Raw genomic sequence first — 6,000 nt, 5'->3', positions numbered from 1 at the left:
CAAAAGAACCAATAGATCTGTTTTGGAAGAAGTGCAGCCAGAGTGCTCCTTGGAGGCCAGGATGGCTAAGCTTCATCTCTCCTACTTTGGACTTGTAGTCCGGAGGAAACAATCGTTGGAGAAGGATGTCATGCTGGGTAGGGTGGAGGGTCAGAGAAAAAGAAGAAGACCCCCAACGAGATGGATCGGCCAGGTGGCATCATTGATGGACTCGGGGGTGGCAGCAGTGGTGAGATTGGCCCAGGATCGAGCATTGTTTCGTTCTGCTGTGCATGGGGTCGCTATGAGTCGGTTCCGACTCGATGGCACCTGACAACAATAACAACAACAACTCCCTTTAGGATGCTTTGTAGCACAGGGTTGGCTCTGGCAAAATCCCTTAGCTTCTGTTTATCCTGGAATGTTTTGATTACACCATTGTATTTGAGTGATAGCTTTGCTGGATAAAGGATTCTTGGTTGGCAATTTTTTTCTTTCAGGGTTTTATATATGTCTCTCCATTGCCTTGTTGCCTGCATGATTTCTGTTGATAGATCCAAGCTTAATCTGATTTGCTTGCCTTTGTATGTGACACTTCTCTTTTCCCTAGCTGCTTTTAGGATTCTGTCCTTATTTTTGATTTTGGAGAGTTTGATTATGATATGTCTTGTTGATTTTCTTTTGGGGTCTATCCATCCTGGAGTTCATTGAGCTTATTGAATGCTTATCTTTTCACTTTTCAGGATGTTAGGGAAATTTTCTTTCAGCATCTCTTCAACTATCTCCTCTGTGGAACTGTGTGATTCTTCCTGTTCTGGAATGCCGACATTTTTCTTCATGTTAACCATCATGAATCTTAGGCATTTTTCAGAGTTTTTTTTTAATCCTTTTTTGGGCTTGCTCTTCTATCTTAGTAGTGTTGAGAGATTTATCTTCTAGCTTACTAGTTCTGGCTTCTATCTCTTCAGTTTTATTCCTTTGCCCTTTCAGTGTATTGTCCATTTCTGATATTGTATTATTAATCGTTTGAACCTCTTTATGTAGGTTTTGAATTGTTTCTAATACTTTATCTACCTTATTTGATTGTTCCTGTAGCATTTTCCTGACTTCTTCCTTGTTTTTCTCAACTCCATTGTAAAGTTTTTTGATAGATTTTATAATAATTTTTCTGAAGTCCTTCTCAGGCATTTCCAAGGCCTGCCCTCCTTCCAGAATGTAGTCCAGGTCTACCTCTAGGTCATTTGTCTCAGACATTTCATCTGGTTTCTGGACGTGTGCTGTTATGGTCATCTATTTTGCTTCTTGGATATGTGTAGTGTTTATCTGTGGCCTTAATATTTAATTGAGCCTGTGTTTTGGTTTTTTTGTTTTTTTGTTTTTTTTTTTGCTTTCTGATTGCTTCCAGGTAGATGTGATCAGGATGTGGGCTTACCTTTTTACTCTTCTTATTGCCTAACTCAGAGTAACTTTCACAGATGTTGTCTGCCTCCTTGGTATATGGCAGTTGGTATTGGTTCTTGCCTGGTTTTCAGTGTTTTATAGTGTGATTGTAGCTTGACTATATGGCAGCAGTTTCTGTCTGTTCTTGAGTAATATAGGGAGAGAATGAGTCCCCTAAAGGTAGAAGGGGGAGCATAAAACAATAAAAGCAAATAAAAAGAAAAAAAACCACCAAAACAACAACAACAACAACAAAAAAAACTAGATTGAATACTGTAGTCTATAATCACAGAAAAGGGAGAGAAGGCAGAGATGAAAAAAAAAAAAAATCTATAGCCTAATATGAGTATGACTTTAATGTCCTCTCTTCAGCTTCTTGCCTTCAAAGCTGCCTGAGGGATTTCAAGATGCCACTGTTGGTTATTATGATGTACTTCAGGATTTAATTTCATTTTAGGCCTGTTTTGTTTTTAAACTCTCTTTCCCTCTCTATACCGCTGTTCTTACCTTTCCATTATTTAAAAACAGAAACAGTTCAGGACCGGCTCTTGGGCTGAGAGTATTTGTGCTCATGCGTGGCATAAGAACCCACCAGTGGTGAGAGTGGGGGTGTCCACTCACTTAGGCACCCCCTCTAGTCATCAGAATGGAGGTGTGCAAACAGTGGGTGGCCAATGAACAGATACCAAAATGATAATAATAATAATAAAGTCAGAACAAAGAAAAACCAACCAAGTGTATTTTCCACCTTTGCTCTGAGGTTACTGCGGTGTTTTTCTGTGGTGTGTCTGTTCCCCCACTTGGTCTTGCCATTTGGTCTCACTGAAATTGTTGGCTCTCAGCCGCTGAGCCCAGCAGATTGAAAAGTATGAGATTTCTAGCTTCGGCTTCAAGTTCTACTAGCTATAAGCCTTCAAACTTTAAAAATATTCCTATCTCTGTGGTTCTGAGTTTTAGACCTCTTCCCTGAATCTTCTTTGCATGGTATTCTGTGGTATTGCTGACAGCGAACTTCACTGCACCTCCACCCTAGCCACCACAAGCCCTGCTGTATATTTATTCTTTATTTCCGTACTCCCAGGTTAGCAACCAGAATTCCTAACTTCATTTACCTGTCGTCTAACCACCTAAAAATATTGAAATAATCATTTATCTAAGGACAAATTCAAAAAGTTTGAGAAAGAAAGAGGAATGGGAACAAGAAACACAGGGAGGAAGTGGGATAAGTGATATTGTATTGAGGGGATTACAGACATTGAGATGGAATCAAGTGCCTGATTTGTTGAATGCAAAACTGATGATCTGCTCTGTAAACCTTCACTCAACTCAGAGTAAAAACGTTAAAATAAGTAACAAATATTGAGATAAATTCTAGATCTGGTGTGGCAAAGTCAAGACTTTGAACAACACTGTATACCAATTTTTTTCGGCATTCTTTTGGCCTTAATGGACTTTTATCCTTTGTCTTTTCATGGCTGAGCTAACCAAACATTTAGGTTGTGGATTAAGTCTCATTTTTCCTTAGTGCCGTATCAAGGTTGAACACCAATGACTGTTACATGATTACAAATACACATGTTGGCATTTAGTGACTTCTGAGATTAGTCACACTTATGTCTGAGTTCACATTTACACTCATACTTGTTCTTTTCTATATGGCCTTTGGACCTTATGTTTTAGGGACTTTTCAGAACACAGCGTTTGGTTTTGTGGGATCTTCTCTTCCAATTTCCCACTTTATCTTACTTTTTTTACCTATAAAATCTTAGAAAACAAATATTCAGGAAAAGCAGTTGATGATGAGGCCACAACCATTGAACCTACTCCATTTTGGGGCATAGTGGGGTGTGTCCAATTCACATTGGTTCTATCCCTTTGGTTTAGGTGGATATTAGTGAGTACTCGGCTCAGGTTCCTGAGGGATGCCATGAGTAAGTCTGTGGGAGGTCTGACAGAAACTACAGCATGCATCTCTCCAGCTCTCCTGTTAGGCTGACTGAGACTGAGTTGCCATTGTCAGTCCAGAGAGACACAAGGGATCTGCTGGTCTACTAAAGGGTCAGTCCTGGAAGACAATTTTGACAAAGTTCTCAAGTAGAAGAAGGAAGATGAAACATCCTAAAAGCAGAAACACATATCTTTTAGGTTAAAAGAGCTTTAATTTTCTTACCTCCCTTTTCAAAGTTTGTATTTCCTGAAGGAGTAAGATACAGTCACACAATAAAGAATGTATCTTGCTGGCCAAATATCAAGTTTGGCTCTTTCCCAAAATTGTAGTTCACACATTAATATTCAGACCCCATTTTTAGAACTAGCTTATAAGAAAAAAAATTGGAAGTCCTGGTTTCTTAGCAATCAGCATTTATTCATTATTGTCTTAAGAATCCTCTACCTCCAAACCATTGGCAGGTTTAGAGGGTGCTGTGAAGGGCAGCTATTGTGACTCAGCTCAGCTTCAGCACAGGTTACAGCCAGTCTTGTTGTTTTAGATCCATTTATATAATTGGGTTTGTCTAGATTCTTAAGTTTTGTGAGTTCCAACAACTGAAGTAGGCATTTTAAAACATTTTATTTTATTGCATAATTCGATTATACTTATATTTAGAGTTTTATAGTTGTTGTTGATGTTATGTGCCGTGGAGTCAGTTCTGACTCATAGTGACCCTGTACAGGGTTCCTGAGGCTGTAAATCTTTACAGGAGCAGAAAGCCTCATCTTTCTCCCGCGGAACAGCTGGTATTTTCAAACTGCAGACCTTTAGGTTCGCGCCCTGATTTGTAACCACAACACTACCAGAGCTCCTCAATTTTTGTAGTAGTATGGTTGAAAAACTCATGTGGATAGTAGGATTGCAGCTGCATAAATGCTGCCTGTGCCACAAGGGCCTGAAGGGGTCTGCAGAAACAAAACTGGCTATGTTGGGATGGTGACAAGAGCATTCTTCCCAGTCCCTGAAATCTACTTAAATGTCATTACATTGTCTCCAGAGATAAAAATAGCATGGAAGACTTATGTAGATTTTTCAATTTAGGGCAGCTTCTAATTTACTTAGTGTTTCTACTAAATTCTAATGTATACCACAGTTTATAATGTTAATGGAAATTTTCCTTTTAAAAAATTAGCTTGGAAGTTCCTCTCTGGTTTTAAATTTGATAAATTACAAGAGCACCTTAGATGACACTGGCTTTAAATCTTGGATGCAGGCTTTCTCATTTATATGCACAAATTACTAATGAGATAAAGAGGGGATAGGCTACAATTCCCCTACAGGGACTATATTGGTGGTGGTGGTGGTTGTGTGCCATGGAGTCGGTTCCAACTCATAGCAACCCTGTATAGTGTTTCAGAGGCTGTAAATCTTTACTGGAGCAGAAAACCTCATCTACCACAGAGCATCTGGTAGTTTTGAACTGCTGACCTTGAGGTTAGCTGTCCTACTAGTAACCACTACCTCTATCAGAGCTCCTTACAGGAATTATATTGAAGACCCTATAAACTCTAGAGAACTTCAAGCCAGATTGAGAAACGAGGGATAATCAATGCTTATGACAGATGGATCTTGACTGAAAGCAGAGAATACCAGAACGATGTTTATCTGTACTTTATTGACTATGCAAAGGCCTTTGATTATGTGGATCATAACAGGTTATGGACAGCATTACAGAGAATGAATATTCTGGAACACATAATTGTGCCTATGAGTAGTAGCCTGTACATGGACCAGTAAGTAACATCATGACAATTGGAGAAAAGCATGAACTTATTAAGGACTTCATTTTGCTAGGATCAACCATCAACACTTATGGAAGCAGCAGTCAAGAAATCAAATGACATTAGGGAAATCTGCTGCACAAGACCTTTTTAAAGTGTTGAAGAGCAAAGATGTCAGCATGAGGACTAAGGTGCACCTGACCCAAGCCATGGTATTTTCAATAACCTTCATATACATGCGAAAGTTGGACAGTGAATAAGGAAGACCATAGACGAATTGATACATTTGAGCTATGGTGTTGGAGGAGAATATTGAAAGTGCCATGGGCTGCCAAAAGAACCAATAGATCCGTTTTGGAAGAAGTGCAGCCAAAGTGCTCCTTGGAGGCCAAGATGGCCAAACTTCGTCTCTCATACTTTGGGCATATTTTCAGGAGGGACCAGTCACTGGAGAAGGATATCATGTTTGGTAAGGTGGAGGGTCAGAGAAAAAGAGGAAGACCCCCAATGACCCCCAATGAGAAGGATTGGCCAAGTGGCGGCATCGATAGTCTCAAGTGTGGCAACAGTAGTGAGGTTGGCCCAGGATTGGGTAGTGTTTCGTTCTGCTGTGCATAGGGTCGCTGTGAGTTGGTGCCAACTCGATGTCACCTAACAACAACAACAATATTGACTGCCAAAAGAACAAACTGATTTTTATTGGAAAAAGTACCACCAGAGTGCTCCCTGGAAGCCAGGATGGCCAGACTTCGTCTCTCATACTTTGAACATATTTTTAGGAGGGACCAGTTCCTGGAGAAGGGTATTTTGTTTGGTAAAGTGGAAGGTTGGAGAAGAAGGCGAAGACCCCTAATGAGATGGATTGGCACA

General features: G+C 40.0%; 1 protein-coding gene across 1 annotated transcript in view; it reads left to right on the top strand.

The window, feature by feature from the left end:
* SHC3 (SHC (Src homology 2 domain containing) transforming protein 3) overlaps positions 1-6,000 on the top strand; it is a 460,599-nt gene that overhangs the window by 220,847 nt on the left and 233,752 nt on the right. The window lies entirely within an intron of this gene.

Source organism: Chrysochloris asiatica, unplaced genomic scaffold (genome assembly GCF_000296735.1).
Source record: "Chrysochloris asiatica unplaced genomic scaffold, ChrAsi1.0 scaffold00205, whole genome shotgun sequence".
NCBI classification, from domain to species: Eukaryota; Metazoa; Chordata; class Mammalia; order Afrosoricida; family Chrysochloridae; genus Chrysochloris; species Chrysochloris asiatica.
This window is presented reverse-complemented; position numbering and strand designations above follow the sequence as displayed.